The sequence below is a fragment of the Musca domestica genome, unplaced genomic scaffold (genome assembly GCF_030504385.1).
Source record: "Musca domestica strain aabys unplaced genomic scaffold, Musca_domestica.polishedcontigs.V.1.1 7, whole genome shotgun sequence".
NCBI lineage: Eukaryota > Metazoa > Arthropoda > Insecta > Diptera > Muscidae > Musca > Musca domestica.
In genome coordinates, this window is record NW_026712383.1 from 5,262,919 (window position 1) to 5,287,978 (window position 25,060).

The window sequence follows — 25,060 nt, forward strand, 5'->3', positions numbered from 1 at the left end:
ACTACTGTTCTATGGCACGGCCTGTTCTGGTTGAGTCCTGAACTGATATGTGTGGATATGGCGTGTAATGCTGTGTAGTGCACGGAAACCCTGTTGATGGTTAGCAACTGAATAGCTACTGGCGACAAAAGCGAAATTGGCTTGTATGATTAGCCATTACTGGCACCCTTGCTTGGCTTCAGTAGCGGGAACACCCTGTCCATTTTCCAGGCTTCGGGAACTATGTCGGTGGCTAACGACAAGTTAAGGACTTTGGTTAGATATTCATCTCTCGGTGTATCCAGTTGCTTCAACATTACCCTTGATATACCGTCCGGAGCCCAACGCTTTAGATGACTTAGCGTTTCGGATCGCAAAATCACCCATCGTTAACTGTGGAGGTACATCCTCCTATCACTCTCGGAGTGCTCGACAAAATCCGGGCGGATTTTAAGTTTGCGTTTTATGAGCTTCACGGAGGGAGGTACCACAGCAGATTTTGCGGACCGATAATAAAAATATTTTTGTGTGTAATTTGAACACAATATAAGTTATAAGTTTTAAATATTGCTGCAGGTTTTTGGTCCCAAATCATTTACATAAAGAGGCATAGTAAACCCAGAGAATATGGGTGGATGGTATTAAAAAGGACAAAAATGCGAGAAAAAAAGTACTCCACCTCCATTGTCTACTAATATGTGCAATAAAATATCTAGAATTTTTATATATCTGCAAGTAAATGTTATCCTATCTATGTATGTGTAAGTAAATATATCACAGAATGATAATTTGAAAAATAAAACGATAGCAGCTATGTTGGAATTATATGTTTGAGTAACTCAAATGTACAACCATGGCTCTAGTCATAGACAACTCAACGAATACTATTTGAACTAGTTGAATGAATGGTAGATTGAATGACTGACTGACTAACTATTTGACAATCCAGCAAATGACAATGTGAAAGACCGACCCTCTGAGTGTGTATATTTCCAGTCGCATTGTCTCCGATGAGACTAGGCGTTGTCGTTTGTCTCTCCCTCTCTCGTCTGATACATCCAATTCTCTGCGTGTGTGTGTGTCTCACAGTCGCATAGTTTTATGTTATGCATCCATAAAAATTGTGTCTTTGGGGTAGTACTTTCAAACCGATTGGATGGATAGATAGAGGAGTACGGTTTGCCACACAAGTTTTATTGTTGTTGTCGTCGTTTGTGGCAGTTGCATGAGTTCGACTTTTTTATGGGCTGCCGTTTATTGTCATCGGGTTCTTTAACATTTTTATGATGTAAACAGAGAATGTGAGACGACAATTCACAATTCATTTCAACGGGTGGAGGCAGATGAGAAATGGGGTAGGAGAGAGAGAGAGAAAAATCAAGAGATAGAGAGGGCGACAAGAAGGGCTAAAATTCTCTGGTGCTTTAAAAGAAAATGAGTATTCAAACAAACAACCCCATAGAGATGCCAACAAATACAACTCATCACATTGCAATGCTACGGAAATAACAAATGACACACATATTAGGTCGTTTTTATAGAATTAAAATATTCTAACTAAAATTGAGGTATTAAAAAAACAACAATTATTTAACTCTTAATTTCCACGTGAATCATTTTAAAGTGACCACACGGATAAAATGTTTCAATATTTTACAGTACGTAAAATTGTTATAATTTAAGTTTTTTTTTTGAAATATCATCTTGTGAAGTCTTAAAATGTTTTCCCACACAATGGCGCCCAACTCGGGGCAATGCATATGCTTTGGCATATGTTGACAAAATCGAACTTTTTCAATATTTTATTTGGAATTCAAATAAACTTTAATAAAAGAAACAAACTTAGGCAACAAACATTTGAAATTACCATATCTTTATAAGTGGCGCCCAACGTGGGAGGCATAACTGGGACACAATGGAAAAAATGTTTTGAAAATTCTTCAAATATTTTATAAAACTTAAAATTAAATTTTTTGAAAACTTGATTTCTAAATAATGGCGCCCAATATGGTGCATTTCATAAACTTTGTAAATTTTTTTAACACGATTAAGGTTTTACTAATTACAGGGTGAGATAAAAAAAACTGTAACAAAGTAAAACGCCATAATTTTTACATTTTTTTAAATTTTATTGAATGAAAGCAGAAAATGTCGGAAATATCATCAAATTTTAGAATAAGATCAGAATTGTTCGAATTGGCCACTTTTGGCACGAATTATGGCCTTCAAAGGTCAATGAAACCGCCACACGCTGTCCGAATTTTGCTCTTCGGTATTTTGACCCATTCCCGACGAAGCACTTGCTTGAGGTAATCGACACTTTGGTATATTTTAGTGCCAACCTTGCTTTCCAAAATACTCCAGACACAATAGTCCAACGGAGTGGTATGCGGAGCTTTTGGTTGCCATTTTGGCTGGAAATGAAGAGAGGAACCTCATTTTGTAACCGTTCTCGTGCTGAGTGCGATGGTGCTGAGTACTGTTGGAATGTCCAAGGTCTGCGGCAAAAATGTTTGCGTGCCCAAGCCTTTAATACACCCTCCAGAATATTTTCGCGATAATATTCGGCATTTATTCTGATGTCGATTAATACGAGCGGATAGCGTTCATCGGTTGCTATGGCGGCTCACACCATCACCATGACCGGCGCTTCAGTTCTGGTGGCCAACTGAAGATGCACATTTTCAGCTGATCTCTTTTGCAAGTAAACACGATAATTTTATTTGTTTACAAACTGCTGGATAACGAATGTTTTCTCAACGAAGAAAGCCAAATTCGGCAGTTCTCCACATTCGGCCAAGCGAAGCAACTCTTTAGCTCTTTTGAGTCTACTTTCTTTCTGTTGCGGTGTAAGTTCTTGCACTTTTTGGAACTTCAATGACTTTACCCCGAGCTCATTTTTCAATATTTGGCGAATAGAATATTGAGATATGTTAAGCTCACGAGCCATTTTTCGGTCACTGCGACGCGGGTTTCCATCAAGTCGCTTTTTTTACTTTTCGAACCCTTTTCTGCTAATGTTGCTTGATGTCAGGCTTCGCTACCAGTATCACGGTTACGAGACACAAAAGATTTATTCGCATTTAAATGCTGGAGTGCTCTAACGATAGCCACTTGTAGTTTTCCAGCCGAATATAACGCTTGAATTCCATCACAAATAACTTTTTTTTCTGGTAAATTCTCACCAAAATGCTTTTGTACGCTTGTAAACAATATAAAAAACTGTCACTGGAATAATTTGAACAGCTGTCGGAAAAGTGGCTTAGAAATGACAGCAATCTGAAGTTGTTTGCAGTTTTTCCATCTCTCATCTGAAAATTCTTCAAATATTTTATAAAAACTTAAAACTAGATCTTTTTTTGAAAACTTGATTTCTAAAGAATGGCGCCCAACATGGGGCATATCATTTATTTTGATAAATTATTTGATACATATTTTTTCTTGGATGCCGCACATAAATCACTATAAATAAACAAAGTTATGACACCAAGTCATTAGTTGTATCCCTTACTTAAACTAACTATCGAGCGTTTCATAACCATATTCCTTTTACCCAATCACCCGCCGTTTATGTTTTTAACCCGCGAAATCGATTTTATGCTAACGGAAAAACCAAATGACACAACTCTCTCCTTCTTTTTCTTTCCACCTCTCTCGCTGTAACTGGCCACCCCTAAATCAATTATTTTCCATTTTACATTTACAATTACAAAACAACCATATGTTACGACCTGCAACAATAACAGCAACCAAGTAAAAAGCATAAAATACCTCTCTGCATAGACCGGCTTAGCTGACACGTGCACTTTTTTGTTATCTATTTGAAGTAGCTTTAAAAAGCAAAATAGAAAAATCCACCACCTTTGGAAAAGTTAGGATATTCTTAATTTGAAATATACCTGGGCAACAACTTCGAGGAAATGCACATGTTCTACCCTGGTAAGCTGTAATATGAATGACAAACTGGGGAATAGGAATACAGTTTCCATGTATCGTTGTTAAATGTATACCCATGGCGACACAATTTTCCGTGGAATTTTTAAAGAAATTGTCTATTTTAACTGAGACACACGTTGGGCGCCATACATATAGAAACTTTGAAAATTTTTAATTTATTGAATTCCTTTTAAGGATATATATGTTATTCCTTGTCCAGACATAGTGTGAACGACTTCCATTGTAAATGATACAATTTCCTCGAATAGAAAGGTATCCAGATAAAATAAGTTCTAAGTAAATACGGAAGATTTGTTTTATCCCTCAAAAAGTGAAAGGTCCGCGTTGGGCGCCATAATTATTTGCAATATTTAATTTTACATTTTTCTGTATCCATTTAACTTTTGTTGAACCCCAAATCGAAAAACAATAATAACTTTATTTTGTCGACATTCAACGTGAAATCCTGACCTGTGTTTGTCCATTTTTAAAAGAGTTTGAAATTTTTTCACAAGCTTCCTTTGCATGATTTTGCCTTTTCGAAATGTTTTCCCTTGTTGGGCTCCACATACAGAGTGAGATGAAAAAACTGCAACCAAATTCAGACTGCTGTCATTTCTAAGCCACTCGACCGATAGCTGTTAAAATTATTACATTGTTTACAAGCGTACAAAAGCATTTTGGTGAGAACTTTCCCGAAAAATAGTTATTCGTGATGGAATTCAAGCGTGATAGTGTGATTTCTTTATATTTGACTGGAAAACCACAAGTGGCTATTGCTAGAGCACTCCAGCATTTAAATCTGAATAAATATTTTGTGTCTCGTACCATCGCTCGTTACCGTGATACTGGTAGCGTAGCCCGACGTCAAGGAAGTACACGGAAAAAATAGCATCATCAGCAGAAATGGTTCGGAAAGTAAAGAAGCGATTTGATCGAAACCCGCGTCGCAGTGGCCGAAATGGCCAATAGCTCGTGAGCTGAACATATCGCAATATTCCATTCTACAAATATTGACAAATGAGCTCGGGATATAGCCATTGAAATTTCAAAAAGTGCAAGAACCTACACCGCAACAGAAAGAAAATAGACTTAAAAAGAGCTAAAGAGTTGCTCGCATGGCCCAAAGTGGAGAGCTGCCGAATTTGGTTTTCTCCGATGAGAAAACATTCGCTGTCCAGCAGTTTGTAAACAAAGAAACTAATCGTGTTTATTTGCCAAAGAGGTCAGCTGAAAATGTGCACCTTCGGTTGACCACCAGAACTCAAGCGCCGGCCATGGTGATATTCGCTCTCCGCTCGTACTAATCGACCGTGGCATCAGAATAAATGCCGAATATTATCGCGAAAATATTCTGGAGGGTGATTTAAAGGCACGCAAACAATTTGGCCGCAGACCTTGGAAATTCCAACAGGATTCAGCACCATCGCACTCAGCAGGCGACACCCAAGAATGGTTACAAAACTATGTTTCTCGCTTCATTTCCAACGCACAATGGCCACCAAAATCTCCGGATACCAATCCGTTGGACTATTGTGTCTGGAGTATTTTGGAAAGCAAGTTTGGCTCTAAAAAATACCAAAGTGTCGATTACCTCAAGGAAGCGTGTCGCCGGAAATGGGCCAAAATACCGCAGAGTAACATTCGGGCATTCATTGACCGTTTAAGGGCCATAATTCGTGTCAAAGGTGACCAATTCAAATAAATCTAAATTGGAACATTATATCCATTTCAGCCTTCATCCTAATGAACGACATTTGTTCATATCCAAATAAGAAATATTGGTACAATCAGAGATGTTGTACCTCGATTTTATAAAATTATGCAAAATATTATATCAACTATGTGTTTTAAAGATTTTAATGATATAAATAAAGAAACCTGTTCATAGCAGAATTGTCATACAGATGTTGATTTTTTTTAAGAGAGAAAAAGAACAGAGTTTGGCTTGCTTGTTTGGGATACCATAGTATTTTGTTGTTGCAAAATCGTCAGGCAAAATCCCATTACTGTTGTTTTTATAAAAAACAACGTTTGTTTATGAGTGGAGAACGATGGTAATGTTTACCAGGGGTAAGGCAGGGAATACCTAGGTTTCGGAAAGAGCCACCAATCCTCATCAGTTCCCTTGTTTCTTGTCTGGGATATTCTCCCCAGAAGTTATTTTAAAAAATAACTTCTATGACAAAAAACATTTTTTACCCAAGTGACGAGATCGTAAGTTCAATAAAAAGTTTTGCAATTCTTCCTAATTTTCTTTGGAATAAATTTTATTCCGCCTTTTTTGTTCCAGAACCGTTCTTTATGAACAAATATTGCATATATTCTGCATATATGCCTACATATGTTGTATATGCAGTTGCATATGCAAATATGCAGTCAGAAAAGTATTTATCTCCGTTCTTTAAAAATATGCAAAGCTGAGATCTAGCAATCTTTTTTTAGTGTTTTTTTGACATCGGGAAAGGAGACTTTCCAACTTAACTGGGGTAAAAATGTATAAATTTTTTGATAAAATTACAAATAGAAAATATGTTTTATATAAATTCTATAAAAATATGCAAAATCTAAGGTATGCCACAATGGTTATTAGGATTTTTACTGGAGCGGTTGTAACCCAATATCATCTTGATTGCAATAAATTTGACAAATTTTATTGTTTTGTTCTTCTATACCTTCTTTGAAAAAAAATCAAATTCCTGCCACTTATCCCTCCCCAATATGACAACCACTTCAATTAGGAATTCGATTTCCTTTCAAGCCATCTTCCTGGTGAACGAATAAGCGTTCAGCATATTTTAGCATATAAAAGCACCGACTCTGCAGTAATACATTGTAAGAGGTCTAATAATAATATATTTTTATAAACAAATTGCATTATAATTTACTACGCAATTTAAACGTTTTACCCCGGAATACATCAGCGAGTCAAAGGAAAAGAAGACCAGAGCAGGAAAACAAAGGGAGGGGGGAAGGCAAAAATGCAAACAGACCAAGGAAAAGAATCGTCCAACGTTTTTCGTCAATAAGATAAGCAGCATGGCTGGCTGGCTAACTGGCCAGCAGTTCGACTGCAGTCTTTACCACTGGGGCCAGTTTTTTTTGCATTTTTTTTCTTCTTCTTCTGGTTCATGTTGACTGCTAGACAAAGTGACAGGCCCAGTCAGACGACAGACAGACAAACAGACAGCCTAGAGACTAAGATCTGCAGAATTATTTTTGTTTTTATAATTCTTATGATTCCACAGCTATTGCCACTGCTGCTTCATTAAGTGTCATGTTGCTGCCGTTGCGGCATGTCGTGGTAATGGTGGCGGTGCTGCTGGTGCTGGTATGGATTTGTGTTGCATGGAATAAATTTAAATGCTTAAATTATTGTGGCTGTTGATGCGGCGGCAATGTTACGCCCATTGCATTGTCGCTGTTCCTTGTTGCCTGGCTTTGTTACTCGACGAGGAGCACGGCCTTGTTTGCCAAGTAAACAAAACCACAGAAGACGCGTGTGTGTTGTACTACCCATATCATACCAAGGACTGGTATTTTGACTAAATCCGGCAGGCAGGCAAGCAGCGTGGTGCATCACGCATTTGCCATAACCCCCAAAACCTACCACCCCATTCAGTTTCCTTCACCATACTCAGTTGTTGGATTGCTGGCCTTTTCTTGTTCTATGCAGCGGCAACACCAACACTTCCACCAACCACCATTGTCATCATCAACTATTATTTGACAGCTTTTTAAAAATAGCCTCATTGTGTCATCCATTTATCGTATTTGCCTGCTTGTTTGGCTGGACGGCTGGCTGGCTGCATGGCTGGGCTAGCTGACTGGAGTGATTTGCAATGCAGTCCTCTATGCCATGCATGTGATTACAACAAATCGCCAGCAGTTCTCCCCTCCCTCCCTCTCTTTCCCGCTCTCATCTGTCATTCAAATGTGGGGAAGAATTGCAGATAGCCCCAATATGACCAACCATGACCATTACCCCGTTTTGTATTTAAAATCTGAATAGCCAATCTAATTAATGATGAGTTGTAACGCAGGATGAATCATTAGCGCGAGCATTGTAAATAATGAAGCACTAATTATTAGAATTTTAGTTCGAGAAGAGTCTTTTTTGCAGAAACGGTACTTTGTGATAAGACAAATATTTTACAAGAGATCAAAAGAATTCCTCAGAAAGAAACAGCAAATGTTATGTTCCCAAGAGAAGGAAAAATATTTCTAAAAGTACTAAAAATACAGACCTCTTTAAAATCTTCTATCTATAGACTTCGTTTAGATATCTCTTTTTTTTAGTTCCCCGGAAGGCCTTTCATCTATGGAAGTTCTCTGAGTCAAATTTCATCACCAGAAGCTCTCTGGAAAGTTATGTACCTCTGCAAGGTCTTATCTGTCTCTGGAAATATTTCGCAATAGAAGACCTATTGAAGTACTTCAGTTTATATAAAACCTCTGTAGTACTGAATTTTGATCTCTTCTAAGTGATACAATAGACAAGGGAAAGAGAGAACTGTTAGAGAGAGAAAACGTAAAAATGCTGTAAGTTCGGCCGGGCCGAACTTCGAATACCCTCCACCATTTAGAACGAATTTGGCAGTTCTCCAAAACAATAAAATCCGTTAAAAATTCTGTTGAAAACTTAAACATACCGAATGTAGCTGTTATATTAGGGTATATACGACTAAATGGACCTGCATAGGTAACATTTGTCATAAGCCATCACAATATTCAAATGCGAAACTTAAAAAAAAATCGGTGAATAATGTAGCTAAAATCATCAAAATACCGAATATTGGGGGGTACCGTTATATGGTGGCTATACGAAGACGTGGACCTGCATAGACAATTTTAGGTCTTAGGCTGCAGTATCCATTACGACCTTCAAATACCAAATTTGAAACAATTCCGGTGAATAATATCGCTAACATCATCAAAATATCGAATATCGGAAGGTACCGTTATATGGGGGCTATACGAAGAAGTGGACCGCACAGACAATCTCCTGTCATAGTATGTAGCATCCATTTCGAACTTCAAATACCCAATTTGCAACAATTCTGGTGAAAATGGCGCTAAAATCATCAAAATACCGAATATCGGGAGGTACCGTTATATGGGGGCTATACCAAAATGTGGACCTACATGGCCCATTTTCAATATCAAAAGTCCTGCAGACATAACATACATTTGAGTAAAATTTTATCAATCTACTTCAATTAGTTCGGAAGCTAGAGTGATTTCCACAGACGGATAGAAGGATAGTCGACGGATATCTCTAAATCGACGGATGTCACCACCACCACTTGAGAGAATTTCTTATTCGTCGCGGGCCAAAAATTGACTACGGTCGAGTTCCTCCAAAAAAACAAACATGGAAGAGGAAAACAGAAATACAGTTAAGGTGCATTGCCTAAATAACCCATTAGCGGACACGAGTCACGCCCTGGTGTCATTCACCGATAGTGAATAACCTCCAACATATATGGGTATCTTGTCATCTGTGTTAGAAGTAAACACCCGACAATTCGGTAAATATAGAGAGGACGAGATAGAGTAGCTCCAGAAAAGCCTAAACTCGATTCTTCCTTGGGAACGTGTAGAACTTAGGCACGGAGTCCGAAGAAATAAAATAAAACTGTTGTTGAAATCCCCACCAATAAGGACGTCGTGGTAAGCCAAAGATCGCCGCAAAGATAAAAGGTCCTATGGGAGGAGAGCGCAGAAGCGTAAGCTCAGAAGAAAAAGAAAACAAAATATGGCTTAGGCACGAGATCGGAAGTGAGTCCAAATAAAACTGTGGTTGAAACGCCCATCAAAGATGTGGTTAGCCAAATCATTGTGAAGCTCACCATAAACAAAAATATGTTATCTGAGGCACGACACGTAAGCTCAGGATAATAAGAAAACAAAATGTGGCTTCAAGACAGGATGATCCCAAGAAGATTAAGATTTCTTATTCTATCAGATCTCCAGAGGAGCAGAATGCCGCAAAGTCCTCAAAGGATAAAAATAGCTTTCTGCCTGCCAACAAATCTGGTTAGGTTCTTGGTAATCAGGACTACCAAAGGAACAATTCACGAGGAATACCAAAGAAAGCCACAGTGGGAATAAGACGAGCGTGGCCGCAGAATTTAATGCAAAGTCTGTGGTTCCTGTAAAGGAGATACAGCCGGTAGAGGTCCACGAAACTTGGAATAAAGCCGCCATCTTTTTCAAAAGAATGTAGAAAACACTATTGAAACGAGCTATGTTATGCAGTAATCAACCAACTTTGGGCCCAGCAAACTAAACAAGTATCACTTGATTATTATAGAAGACCAGGTCAATAAAAAAATATTGAAACACCTTCAACAAGGTGAAGTTCCGATAAACCTAATTAGTTGAAAAAAAGAAACCGACATCCCAAGGATTGATTTTGCTGTGCAGTCAAACCTATAAGTCCTTGGGAAGCTGGTAAAAACACACCACCCCCTTGGGAAAGAGACAAAATAGGAATGGTAAGGAAGAAAGAGAAAGAAAGGATGGTGCAGCAAATTTGGGAAGCGAAAAGAAATATCTCTCAGAACAGAAGACCAGAAGGTCTTCGTATAGAAGGCCAGAAGGTCTTCGTATAGAAGGCCAGAAGGTCTTGGTATAGAAGGCCAGAAGGTCTTCGTATAGAAGGCCAGAAGGTCTTCGTATAGAAGGCCAGAACGTCTTCGTATAGAAGGCCAGAAGGTCTTCGTATAGAAGGCCAGAAGGTCTTCGTATAGAAGGCCAGAAGTCTTCGTATAAAAGGCAAGAAGGTCTTCGTATAGAAAACCAGGAGGTCTTCGAAATCCAGTCTGGCCAAGAGAAGGGCTATGGTGTTCTATGTCTTGAAAGCTGGCTTCTTCAGAGTGGGAAAGAGAAAAGCGAGGGATGGTGAGTAAGAAGTATGTCCCTCGTTTGACAAAAGCAATGGTATACGTCAAATGATGGGGCCGCAAATTCGAGGAGCAAGAGAAATGTCCTCTCCTCGTAGTGGACCTAGACGACCCCTCCATGTTTAGTCTGGCAAAGATGAAAGCTGTAATTTTTTATGTGACGAAGGCGAGATTTGGAGAGCATTAGAACACTAAAATTTGCAGTGAGGGAGAAACCTAAAGACATGATACGAAGATAGGCCTCTACATGGCATTTGATGGACAAAATGGTTAAAAGTTTTATATAGAATCCTTGGACCGTACAAAACATAGGAAAGCAGAGCTAAGTCATTCAGATAAATCAGTTTTCCTGAAATGGACAAAATATCCATCAAATATCGTATATCTCAAGATAAACCTGGATAAAGAATTTAACTGTAAAAACCACACAAACGAAAGAGCAAATGAAGCTCAGAGATGCTGGTCTAAATCAATGACTGTAGTCAAAACAATTCAAAAAATCCAACGAATGTATCAGCGGTTAAGAGCTGTGATGAACTGTATAATGACAAGTACTCTTAAGAAAATAGAACATTCGGACAGTTTTTTGCCACTGCTCAGCTTTCAGAGCAGAATTCCTTGTGGTGACTAAGGTTGCACCTCTTTCCAACCCAACATATATAGTTCTGATCGTCATTCAAGAATATATTTTTAAAAATTCCACCATTATCGTTCTTCATAGTGTTAATATCTAAACTCTCGTTCCGATGTTATTTCCTCCCATCCCCCAAAACAAATTCCTTCCGATAACACCATTTCTATCATCCTGTTCTCCATAAAATATCATTTTATTTTCCAATTGTTGTTCTCGAAAAACCACCCGTGTCATGCTGCCCCTCACAAACTGGAAAAGTGGCCAGTTATTGAATGTGAAATTCATTTGTATGCAAATGAATATCTTCTTCTTCTTCTTGTTCTGCACAATGAAAATACCAGTCAATGGTCAATATGGCTGCTGTCTGTCATCAGACCGGGTGTCGTTCTATTCAGGCGATTCAATGAAATTGAGAACGACAATGCAGCAATCCAGTTCAGGGGATAGGATGAAATGCGTGAAGTAGCCACCAATATCATCTGCACACTATTGTTGCTGGTCTTTCATAGAGCGAACAACGAATGGATAACAAAGAAAAAAACTATGATTCCTTTTCGAGCACACAATTTATTAAGTTGTAGCACAACAAAATAATGATGAAGCTAGAATAAGAGTCTTTGGGAAAGAAAGAAAGGAATCAAACGAAAGAAGTTGAAAGCGATTTTGATTAATAAGTGGTTACAGAGCAGAGCTAGGTAACTGGTTTTGAATTTAAAAAAAAAAAAAAAATAGAGAAAGGCGTAGGTCTCCTGCTTTCGGCTCGCTGGTTATCTGTTTCGCAGGAACTGCGGCTTGCTGTTACGCAGGAGTATCAGCTCGCTGTTCGGTAGAAACTTCAACTCATTGTTCCTCAGGAGCTTCGGCTCGCTGTTTCACAGGAGTTTTGGCTCGCCTAAACATTGGTAGTGGATTAGAGGTAGTCATAAACCGTAGTGCTACCTAAAATACCTAGTCATTGTAGAAGACCAAAATAGCTATTCCCAGAACATACAGCGTTGCCCATATTCGACGGACCCATCTGGCAACGCCATAACTTTTGACAGAGATGTCACATCGCTTAATGATATACCGCGTTTAAAGCGTCAGTACTCACAGTGAGTTGATGAATCCCATCGAGTTCCTTTACATATCCTCCCGAGCATCTCTACAATGAACTGCCGTCCCCAAACAGTTATACCAAGATTCCCAAACACGCCTCCGAAGACCTGGACATCAACATCCCAACCACCTACTTTGACTTCCCGATCTTCTAAACTTATCAATGCCTGGCGACCATACACAAGTTCCCGATTACCATTGAATCGTCAATATCTGCCTAGACATCGGCTGCCGAATATACCTACAGTGAGCTGCCGAACCCGAATGAATCCCGATCCATCTTAGAAGACCTGGACAGCTGCTCCTGAGTATATCTACAGTGAACAACCGTCCCCTAATGATTATACAATGAGTCGACAAACCGTCTTCGGAGACCTAGACATCAACATACCAACCACCTACTTTGAAATCCTGATCTCCCGCATCTATCAACTTCTATAAGTTCTCGATTACCTTAAAATCGTTACCAATCCGAATGCCAGCATCAACCGAACATAAACATCATAATTCCTGATCTCCCGCGCCAATCAACTCCCGGTGACCATTCACAAATTCCCAATTACCAGCAAATCGTCACCACTCTGAACACCGACGACACTACGAATACAAAAATCGTTATTCCTGATCTCCCGAACCAATCAACTTCTGGCGACTATCCACATGTTCTCGATTACCTGTATGTCGTCACCATCTGCAAAGCCAGAATCAAGCGAACATAAACATCGTAATTCCTGATCTTCCTCACTTGTAATTCCTGTTCTACCCAATAACCTCCAATATTAGCAGACAAATTGGAGGTTATTGGGAAGATCACTTCAAATTAAGCATCCGAGTACCAGGTATCGCAATTAAACAACTCGACTTTGAATTTCCGAGCATCTCCATAGTCTATTAGCCCATATTATCATCTAACTTGGTTGAAATAATGGCAGAAAACTTCAAAATACCAAAAATGAGCATTATTTGGACCTGAATTGAATATCGTTAGCAAGGAGAGAACAGACATACCAAGCCCGAATGTAAAGTTTCAGCAGATTTGCTTGAAAATTGTGGCATACATCTTCAAAGTTCCGAAAATCGGGAGGTACAGTTATATGGGGGTTATACCAATTAGTGGACCTGTGGGGAATATTTGTGCAGGAAAGAACAGACAGAATTTTTAAGAGCCCCAAAAGTGAAGTTTCATCTGATTTGGTTGGAAATGGGGGCAGAAGCGTTTAAAGTACTGAAAATCAGGAGGTACCGTTATATGGGGGCTATACCAATTAGCAAACCTAAATCAAACATTTTTCGCAAGGAAGTAAGAGACCTTTCAAGAATCCAAAATGACAAGTTTCATCTAATTTGGTTGGAAATTGTGGCAGAAAACTTCAAAACAACGAAAATCGGAAGATACCGTAGTGAACCTAAATCGAACATTTTTTGCAAGGAAGGAAGAGACCTTTCAAGAACCTTAAATGTAAAGTTTCAGCCGATTTGGTTAGAAATTGTGACAGAAACCTTCAAAATACAGAATATTGTAAGGTACCGTTACGTAGCGGCTATACCAATTAGTGGACCTTAAACGAACATTTCCGCAAGGAGAGAACATACCTTTCAATAACCCCAATTGTCAACATTCATCTAATTTGGTTGAAAATTGTAGCAGAAGCCTTCAAAATACCATTGTGTGGGGGCTATACCAATTAGCGGAACTTAAACGACCATTTTCCGCAAGGAGAGAACATACCTTTCAAGAACAGCAAATGTAAAATTTCAGCTAATTTAGTTGCAAATTTTGGCAGAAATTTTCAAAAAATGGGGGCTATAACAATTAGAACTTTCAAGAACCTCAAATGTAAAGTTTCAGCTGATTTGGTTGGAAATTGCAGCAGAAACCTTAAAAACACAGAAAATCAAAATGTACCGTTGTATGGGGGCTATACCAATTGGTGGACCTGAATCAAAAGTTTTTTGTTAGGAGAAAGCGGCCATACCTAGAACCCCAATTGTCAAGTTTCAACAAATTTTGTTGGAAATTCAATTTAAAATACCGAAAATAGGGAGGTACTGTTATATGTATACCTAAAGGTGGACAAACCTGGTATAAAAACATTTGATTAACACCCCCAGGATTCGGAGACATCTACTCTTCTTAGCCGAAGGGAAAACCGCGTTTCGAACTTTTGCTGAGATGTTCTCTTGAATGTATGCGATAGCTCAAATTCAGTACCTCCTCTTTGCTGATATCTCAACTTTTTTTTTTGGTCCAATTCAATCAGGATTCCATTTGCCGGTCATAAGCGAAAGCGAGTCTCGAAATCATGTCAGTAATCAACCCAAATTACAGACAACATTTTAGCGCTTTGTCATGACTTCATTAATCTTTGGCAATGCAGCCCACAAAGAGTTGCAATTACCAGCGCAACTTTCGTAGGAAACCCTTTCCTCAGCCATCAAATCAAACATCCCACTCTGAACTTCAGCCAGCCAACCAACAAACCGACCAACCAACCAACTAATGACCCAATTTTATTAGAAATTCTTTGAACTAAAAAGTCAAGAGAATGATTGGCTTGAGTCTTTACAATTCCTGGCAGCGGGAGGCGAGGAGGGTAAGAGAGGCAACAACTCTTTTAACCCCCGTCGTAGCTTCGTACAACAAATGATGGCTTTAAACTTGACTCATTTGACCATTGATATTCTACGATTTTTTTCTTTTTTTTTGTGATGGGCAACAACATTTCTCTTTTCTTTGTTGTCTTACTCCATGGCATGCCATGGCAATGGAGCAGTAATGGAGGATGTGGGTACGATGCACAGAACAAAAGTACGACTTCAAATGCTGGTAATTTTTCTGAAAAAAAAAAAAAAAACAAAAAACAGCCAAACAACTTTTTCTGTTGGAAAACACAAGATGTAGGAACAATAATTGTTAAGAAGAAAGAAACAAAACAACAACAACAAAAAACGACGACGGCGATGACCCACTTAACCATTAAAAGACAACATTAACAACAACAAAAACAACAATCATGTACAATAACATTAACAACATGTTGTTTAACAATGATAATGATCATCAATATCAAGATATTGTAAAACAACAAACACACACACATACACACACACACACGCACACAGAGATAGGCACTTAATTTTGCCGATATGTTTTTATACCCTACACCAGAAGATGGTCAGGGTATTTTGTCTTTGTGCTTTCGTTTGTAACAGGCAAAAGGAAACGAGATAGACCCATAGTTCCTTTTGATGATCGGCAAAGAATCGCGTTCTGAGTCGATTTATGCATGTCCGTCCGTCCGTCTGTCCATGTATTTTTGTAAACAATGTACAGGTCGCATTTATTGCCCGATCCATATGAAATTTTGCACAAGTCAGTTATTTGACCCAAAGACGAACCCTATTGAAATTGGAGATAATCGGACAAAATTTAGACATGGTTTTTTTAAATATCTTCGTCGGATTTTTCGTTTATTGCGCACCAAACGTCGAATATCCACGTCAAATGGGATGGAATTTGGCACTTATGACCGAATTGAGTCTAGAAGCTAGTATGTCAAATTTGATCGAAATCGGTTCAGATATAGCTATAGCTGCCATATATGTTGTTCTTCCGATTTAGTATTTTTGTCCTCCGCAGTCGTAGTATGCACTCTGTAACAACAATTTTTGTGAAAATATATCAAATACAGCTCAGAAATACCTTTGCTAAATTTTATCGCGATCGGTTCAGGTTTGGATATACCTCCCATATATAACTTCGTCCGATTTACCTTTTATTGTGTCTAATATTTGGCCAAATTGGATGAAATTTGGCACTTACGACCGAATTGAGTCTAGAAGCTAGTATGTCAAATTTGGTGAAGATCGATTCAGAAATAGCTATAGCTCCATATATATTGTTCCTCCGATTTGTTGTATTTGTTACCCACAGCCGTAATATGCACTCCGTAACAACGATATTCAGGGAAATATATGAAATAAAGCACAGAAATACCTTTCCCAAATTTTATCGTTATCGGTTCAGATTTGGATATTGCAGCTCCCATATATATCTTCGTCCGATTTGCATTTTATTGGTCAACAAACGTGTAATACTAGCCCAAATGGGATGGGATTTGGCACTTACGATTTAATTGAGCCTGAAATCAAGTATGTCAAATTTGAAAAAAGAATTGAAAATCGGTTCAGATCTATTCGATTCGATTTGTTACATTTTTATACCCTCCACCATACTATGGAGGGTATATAAACTTTGCCGTTTGTAACTCCTCGAAATACTTATTTCAAATCCAACAAAGTATATATATTCTTAATCAGCTTAAAATTCTAAGACGATTTAGCCATGTCCGCCTGTCTGTCTGTCTGTCCGTCTGTCTGTCTATTCGTTTGTCTGTTGTAATCACGCTATCTTTCGAACGAATTGAGATTGAAGGCTAAAATTTTGCACACGTGTTTATTTTTCCGGTTAAGTTCGTAAATGGGCCATGTAGGTCCACGTTTTCATATAGCCCCCATATAACGGTCCCTCCCGATATTCGGTATTTTGATTATTTTAGCGACATTATTTACCGGAATTTTTTCAAATTTGGTATTTGAAGTTCGAAATGGATACTACAGCCTATGACATAAAATTATCTGTGCAGGCCCACGTCTTCGTATAACCCCCATATAACAATACCTCTAAAAATTCGGTATTTTTATGATTTTAGCGTCATTATTCACTGGAATTGTTTCAAATTACGTATTTAGAGTTCGTAATGGGAACTACAGTCTGTGACAGAAAATTGTCTATGCAGGTCCAGGTCTTCGTATAGGTCCCATTTACCAGTACCTCCCTATATTCGGTATTTTGACGAGTTTAGGTACAATACCCACCGAAATTGTTTAAAATGTCGTATTTGACGTTCGTAATGGATGCTATAGACTGTGACAGAAAATTGTCTATGCTGGTCCAGGTATTCGCACAGCTCCAATATAACGGTACCTCCCTATATCCTATATTTTGATGATTTTATCTAAATTATTCACCGTTTATTTCAAGTTTCGAATTTGAATATGGTAATGGCTTATGACAAACAATGCCTATGTAGGTCCACGTCATATAGACCCCAATATAACGGCTATATTCGGTATTTTTTAAATTTTAACAGAATTTTTTAAGGATTTTATTTTTTGAAAATTTCCAAATTAGTTCCAAATGGTGGAGGGTATTCAAAGTTCGGCCGAAGTTACTGCTTTTTAACTTGTTAATTTTTTATTTGTTATATTAAGCTCTACTAAATATTAAAAGGGGTGTAGGGTATCATCAAGCCGGTCCGCCTGACATTAGACTTTCTTTACTGATTTTTTTTTTGTACCATCTTGACTTGGTTCTTTTCACTTCATGGCATCTCCACACATGAAATTGCTAAAAAAAAAAATAACATTGCAAATTAATACGCAAAAGTTGTTAGAATTCCAACAACTCCAGCTACAAAGGAAGAAGAGAGAGAGAGGGGGCAGAATGAGGAGACTAACAAGCTGTTACTTGCTTTTTGTCGCGTTTAACTTTTGTTAAAGTGTAACAATTATGTAGTGTTAATTGAAAAGCATTGAGTATGTATCTGTGCGCAGATGTGTGTGTTTGTAAAACTAAGAGTGTTAAGTGTTAAAAATCATTCCAGAAATTTGTGACACAAAAACAGAACCTCCAACCGACATCCAAACATGATCAGGTGGGGAGCGGACTTGAATAAAACCAATAGAAAGAAATGCGGTCGCTTTATTTACCATGACAGAATAGATATTTGGGTCAAAACTTCGTTTTGACATAGTTTTTTTTTTGTTTTGAGAGGAGGTAGAGGATATGGTCTACTAAATGGAATGCTGTGAAAGGAAGTACGAGAGGCAAGCACATTCGGTCGCAGAAAGATAAAATACACCACACACACTAATTATGGATAATTAAAATAATCCACTTACCGTCACTTATGTATTTACAAACATTTCACATAAAGAGAATGGAGGGGAAACATACCTGAAAGAGAGAAGAAGAATGAAACAACAACAATTATTAAATGAAATTTTGAAATAAACTTAAAAAAATAGGTTAACAAAATCAACAATTATGAATTTTTGGTTCTCCCAGAAAAAAACCCACTCACACATTACTAGGTAATGTATACAAACTACCTTTGCATTATCAAAAAGATTGAAAACAAGTTGAAAAGAATCAGTCGGTATTGCCGACAGATGTATACCCTCAGCCAATCGGAGTTCAGGAAAGTAAAAATTGTTTTTGACCCTCTATCTTAAGAAATTAGGAATTTTAAATTTGAAAGAAACCAAGTTAATAAAATCCGTCGTTTTAGCCGACAGATGTATGTATGCCCCTAGCCAATGTTCGATTGTTCAAATATATTTAACCTTCTGTTATGATTTTTCAAATTGTTGACCCTCTATGGATTAGATTCCGAAGGAATGTGCCAATATTATCCATTTCGTATCGGACCTAAATAAATATGATATAAATTTTGAGACGTGCCAGGTTTAGACTATATCGACTACTTCCTTCACTACTGATAGAGGTATGTGATAATTTTTAGAAAATGTTAAAATGTGCCTGAGGTAACAAATATATTCGATCATTTTCATACTTCATCCAATACAAATAAAAATATTAGTGCAGGATGAGATGAAAAAATTGCAACCAACTTCAGACTGCTGTCATTTCTAAGCCACTCGTTCGACAGCTGTTTAAATTATTCCAGTGACAGCTCATTATATTGCTTACAAGCGTACAAAAGCATTTTAGTGAGAATTTTCCAGAAAAAAAGTTATTCGTGATGGAATTCAAGCGGGATAGTGTGATTTCTTTATATTTGGCTGGAAAACCACAGGTGGCTATCGTTAGAGCACTCCAGCATTTAAATGTGAATAAATCTTTTATGTTTCGTATCATCGCCCGTTACCGTGACACTGGTAGCGTAGGAAGTGGACGGAAGAAAACAGCAACATCAGGAGAAATGGTTCGAAAAGTAAAGAAGCGACTTGATCGAAACCCGCGTTGCAGTGGCCGAAAAATGGCCCGTGAGCTGAACATATTGCAATATTCCATTCGGCAAATATTGAAAAATGAGCTCGGCGTAAAGCCATTGAAATTCCAAGAAGTCCAAGAACTTACACCGCAACAAAAAAATGGACTCAAAAGAGCTAAAGAGTTGCTTCGCTTGGCCGAAAGTGGTGAACTGACGAATTTGGTTTTCTCCGATGATGCCAAATGCCGAAATAATCACGAAAATATTCTGGAGGGTGTATTAAAGTCTTGGGCACGCAAGCATTTTGGCCGCACACCTTGGACATTCCAACAGGACAGGAGCACCATCGCAATCAGCACGCACCACCCAAGAATGGAAATGAGGTTCCTCGCTTCATTTCCAGCGCACAATGGCCACCAAAATCTCCGGATACCAATCCGTTGGACTATCATGTCAAAACTTTGACCTTTGTGAAGGAGTAACCAGAAGGAATGGTCCGATCTCTACCGTCTTTAAAACAGATCTTGTGCTGATAGAAATATTGAGATGTGCCAAGTCTGAATGGAATTGGATGTTAATTTCGCGTTTTAGAATATTCAAAATTCCGACCCTTTGTGGGTGAGGTACCAGAAGGAATGGATTGATATATTCCATCTTGACACGAGACCTTGGGTAAATAAAATTATTGTAATGTATAAAATTTGAAGACAATCGGACTCTAACATCACATGTTATAAGAGTTGTAATTATACAAAATTTTGACCCATTGTGGGGGAGGTACTTGATGGAGTGAACCAATATCGTCCGTTTTCGCACCTGATGCAAATATTAGGATTTGCAAAGTTGGATATAAATCGGATTATCCGTTCTCTTTTTGTGCAAAAAATTATTTTCTTTGAAATGTTACCCATCTCCGAACTCGAACTAAGTTTGACAATAATGTACCAAGTTTTGATCAAATCGGATACTCCCTTCGAAAGTTATCGTGCGCACCAGCCAGACAGACAGACAGACGGACGGACGGACATCGCCGAATCCAAATGTCCTGAAACAGATTTGATCCAAACAGACCTAGAGTCTAAAACCATTATTTTGATGAGGCACGTTTTGGCCGTATCAAATGATGTATACCCCCTGTAGCCATATGTCTGAGAATATAAAAATCTGAACGTAAACGTTTTAAAGAATACTTCCATAAATTGATCAAGAAACGAGGAAATGTTTCATTCAAAGATTTTTCAATTCAAAATGGATGGATATTCTTAGGGAATAATTTTTCGGATGACTTTCTGATCCAGTAAATTGGATGTTTTTGAAAGAAATTCTACTGCTCAAATCGTAGGTTTTGAAGAAATAATTCTCGAATCGTCGATTTTAGGGGAAATTTTCTTTAAAGGCTTCGAGAAATATTTTCATAATGGAGAATGATGGATTTTGAAAAAAAAATATTTTCTTGAAAATCTTTTTCATCGAATGACGTTTATTTAAAAAACAATTTCAAGGATATTTCAATATAATATGGATATTTTCAAGGAATATTTTCTTCAATGACTTTCAGATCCAGATGCGGGTATATTTTCAAGTAATATTTTTTTCAAGAACTTTCAAATCAAAAACCTGGATATTTGCAAGGAATGACTTTCAGATTTCAGATGTAAAATAATACGTTCTGAAAGACGTTCACATGAGGAAACATGGATATTACAAAGGAATATTTTCTTCAAGGACTTTATATGTCATGTTTTCATGAAGGTCCTAACAACTCAAGTAAAGGATGTCTAAAAAATATACTCACAACAGGCTAGAGTTCGAGAGATGTGTAATAAAAAATAATTGCTCAATGGCTTATAGATCTAAAAACGTAAATAATTTTATCAAAAACACTTGCTGTTAAAAAATAAAAAACCTGAATATTTTTTAAGTAATATTTTTAGGAACCCACAAAAAATGGATGCTTATAAACGTGGTTATTTTTAAGAAATATTCTTGAAATCTTTATTTTTTAGGAAATTTTTAAAGGATTTTTTCACCTGAAGTCGGTGTCATATAATATAATACTTTAAAGTATTTTTTGTGCTTTTAAACATTCATAATTTGGATTTTTATGACTCAAAACATTAATTTTCAAAATTGAAATCTTTGATTTTCGAAGAAAAAATTCTTAACGACTTTTAAAACCCAACTCTTGTATTTTTTAGATGTTACTTTTCGAGAAAATGGAATATTGGAGATCATTTACAATTTAAGGCGGGATAATATTTTTTAATAATTCTTTTGGAAGGACTTTCGCAATTGCAATTTTGATCGAAAATACCTAAAACGTATTTTCTTTCTTTTAAAGAATTTTCAAAACTCAAAATCAGGATATAAAGGAATATTTGATTGAAATACTCCTATAACACAAGTGGTGCATTTCAGGGAATGTAAATCATAGATTTATTAACAAAAATTTAATTAAAAGATTTTTACGATTCAAAAAGTCGGCTTTAGAGTGAAAATTTCGGAGCAAATTTTTTTTATTTCTTTTCATTCAATTTAATAATTTATTGTATTAATTTTTAAAAATATTATCTGTGATATTTCCTATCAACAAATTGGTATTTTTGGTTTTTGATATATAACCTTAATTTAGTTATATTTTTTTATATATTAACTCCAGCACCCTTGACTGCTGAATCGGTTGATTTCACAACTCCTCCCTCTATGCTCCTTCCACCAATCTTATATTTTCTTTTTTTACTTTCAAAACTAATTGAAAGTTCATTGATCTTCATTTAAATGGTTGGTCATTAGAGTAAAAGGCATAAAGTAGCTGCGTAAAATGAGCGGACAAGTGCCAAGTACGTGGTGGGGACAGACAGGGTGGTTGGCTGGCCAGCAGGCAGGCAACTGCATCGGCATTGTAAAAAATCGCCGCAATATTTTTTTGAATGCTAAACTATGGGTGTTGATTTAGACCGGCCATTGGTCTCCCTGTTTGAATGCCACCCGTATACCAAACACAAAAAAAAAACAACAAACAAATGAAGTTCCCCCAAAAGAAGCTACCGCACCACACATCTTTCGACAGCCACTGAATCTTCAGCAGCAATTGAATGTTTTATAAAAATAGTTTTTTTTTCTCTCTCCCTGTCTCTGTGCGAGTCCTCCGAAACAAAATGCGCATATCATCAAAATAAACATTAAACAAATAAATACTCGACAAAACAACAACGACTACAACAAATGGAGTGAGAAAAAAAAGAAAAGTGATTTCTTTCTTAGCACTAACGAAAATTACAGTTTACACCAACAGAAAGTAGTAGCAGCAGCTGAGGGACAACCAGCCATCGGCCAGGAGTCACCATCCAACTTTGTTACTAAAACACACATAAACAAAGTGTTGTGATTGTTTTAAATGGACGTTGTTGTTGTTGTTTCTGCTCGCAGTGTGACCGACCGGCAATGTGTATTGGGTGCCTTGCTGAATAGATGTCTGTAAAGTGGCGGACTTCACAGCATTCCTACGAGTGGTGGTGATATTGTTAATGTTCCTCCGTTTATGGGCCTGTATATGGATCGATGATGCTTGGCACAGCATGTTTTAAGTAGTGATGCCTCCTCTTTCATGCTTCGTTGCCATTTACATCCTATAACGAAGAAGAAGAAGAAGTCAAGAGAGAGAGAACGCAGGAGACCCCACTGTCAATTTTCGAAAAAAAATGATTTTTTCCTTTTGTCAGCGAGGTCCGTATGTAATTGAAATAGAAAATGTGACATGATTTTTTTTTTTTTCAGAAAAATTCTGTGTTAGAAAATATCGCAGGATATGCTCCATAGTAATCGAGATAGGAAATGTTAAACAGTATTTTCTATAAAAAAATTTTGATAGATCACAGAAAATGTCCGTTAAAAATCCTGTGATACAAACTATCACAGATAATTTACAAAAATCTGATGTTGGAAGCATTGCAGAAAAAATGGCGTTTTTACCCTACTTTAGTAAAAAACTGTTAAGTTACGTAGAGGTACGTATTGTACCCTGATTCTGGGAAAGTATATTTTTCTTGGAGGAAGAACCCGGATGTCAGGTTAGGTATTTCTACCCTGTTTCTGGGAAAGTATACCCGGATATTTGTTCCGAAAGGCCCGATTCAGACCCGGATCTACTAAACCGATATGGTCAATATTGGTATCATTGGAAAGCAAATTAAAATGTGTTTCTAATATGTTTTCAGATGGTGTTTGGTTCGGCAGTTATATCAAAATTATCGATTTTTGGGACCCGAACTTTTTTTAAAGAAACCCGAAAAGCCACAGAAGGCCCCTTTGTAGGAGACCACGAAAAATATGCAAACATTATAGTTGACACTATAACCTTTCCCAATTGTTACAATATGTGTTACTAGCAAATACCCGCCACATCGTCACCTTTAAATTGCTGATTGGTTCCAAAAGTTCGTTTTAGGTATTTTTAGTAATACCTTTTAATACAAAAAGTTCTTCCAAATCTTTCATATTGAAGTTTACGGAGGGGATATTAGTAAAAAAAACATTGTACAATGGACTCACATTTTTCTGTCCAAAACTATTTCAACGTCTTCATGTTCATGCCGTGAAAAGAAACCAACAGTGACTTCAATATCAAATTCAATTCAGCTCTATCTCTTCAACCAATACCAAATTTAGTAACATTTAGTACGCTTATCCAAAAAATCTTCATCTCTCTATCCTAGACGCTAACAGTGATCCAAAATTTTGCATTTGAAAACCAACACCAGATACGAACAGAGTCCTAAATATTACATTTTCAGGATTCCAGCTCTATCCCATCATCCAATACCCAATTTAGTACCACCAAGTACTTTTCGAACAATTATGATATACATTTCCAAAACCACCTCCAGATTTCCAGGCTACACATGAACAGCGTTCCTAATACCAAATTTTAGATTTAATATTACAATAAAAAATTGTACCAATTATAGTACTATTTAGTACTTTTCGAACAATTATAGTAAACATCTCCAAGAGATATGGAGCTTGTCCACCGACAACAAAAGAGACCTCAATATCAAATTTCTGGGTTCCAGCCCTATCACATCACCTAATACCTAATTTAGTACCACTTAGTACTTTTCGAAAAATTATGGTACCAAAACTACACCCATATCTCAATTCTAGATACCAACAGAGACCTCAATATAAAATTAAAGGATTCCAGCTCTATCTCTTTACCCAATGCCCAATTTAGTACCACTTTGTACTTTTCGACTAATTAAGGTTTCAAAAGTGGATAAGATATCCACTGACACCAAAAGAGACCTCAACGACAAAATTCGGGATTTCAGCCCTATCGCTTCACCCAATACAAAATTAAGTAATATTTGGTACTTTTCGTACAATTATAGTATATATTTTAGAAACCAAATCAATATCTCAATTCCAGATACCAACGGAGAAATCAATATCAAATTTGAGAGCTGAAGAAATAAAACCTTCACCCA

At 37.3% G+C, this 25,060-nt stretch overlaps 1 protein-coding gene across 2 annotated transcripts in view; it reads right to left on the reverse strand.

The window, feature by feature from the left end:
• The window catches only part of LOC101901317 (GTPase-activating protein CdGAPr), a 220,957-nt gene that overhangs the window by 163,460 nt on the left and 32,437 nt on the right, over positions 1–25,060 (reverse strand). Inside the window, exon 2 of one of the 2 annotated variants that reach the window (XM_059130257.1) lies at positions 18,520–18,574. The exons of the other annotated variant lie outside the window; for it this stretch is intronic. The gene's annotated coding sequence lies outside the window, so the exon portion shown is untranslated. The remainder of the gene's footprint in view (positions 1–18,519; positions 18,575–25,060) is intronic. 2 annotated transcript variants of the gene reach the window in all.